Consider the following 785-nt stretch of genomic DNA (forward strand, 5'->3'; position numbering starts at 1 on the left):
ATGAGGAAGTAGAGAATAGTTGATGGAATTAAGTATCATGGAAATTTTTTTGTGTGCAGCTTATTCCTGTGTTTCCCTGATGCCGTGGGATGAAAATTTTTTCTCCATCATGGTGCTCTGTCATGATGTCTCTGCCTTATCAGGAGTGGCAGCCAGGTAGAGACTTAAGCCACTAAAGCTCAGTAAAGAGCAGCCTCCTTTTAAGTTACTGTTCAAGTATTTCTAACCACAAGCAGAGTTGATTAGCATTTTGGTAACTGAATCCTAAAAATTAAAATAGTTTAAATTTATGGTGTAAAATATTGCATTACAAAAATAAAAAAATAAAGAAACCAAAAATAAACCAAAGTGTATCCTTCTGTGTTGGTTAGCATTAATTATCAAATTTGCATATCTAGAGTCATCCAAGAGGCAGGCTTCTGCTAGAGTCTGTGGGGATTTTCTTTATTGCATTAACTGAAGTCGAAAGACCTACCCACTATGCGTAGTACCCTTTCCTAGGTAAGATATTCTGGACTATGTAAGAACAGAGAAAGCAAGGAGAATATTAAGCATACATTTATATTGCTCTTGGCTATAAATAGAATGCACCTATCTGCTTCAAGTTCCAGCGACCTTGACATACCCACAAATGATAGATTACAACCCACAACAGTCAGCCAAGTAAATGTTTTCTCCCTTAAGTTGCTATTGTTACGCTGTTTTACCAAAGCAATGGTAAAAGAACTAGAATATCACCCCTGTGGAAAGCTCTGTGTGTAACTAAAAATAATGTGTATTTGGTT

The sequence above is a fragment of the Chionomys nivalis genome, chromosome 16, assembly GCF_950005125.1.
Source record: "Chionomys nivalis chromosome 16, mChiNiv1.1, whole genome shotgun sequence".
NCBI classification, from domain to species: Eukaryota; Metazoa; Chordata; class Mammalia; order Rodentia; family Cricetidae; genus Chionomys; species Chionomys nivalis.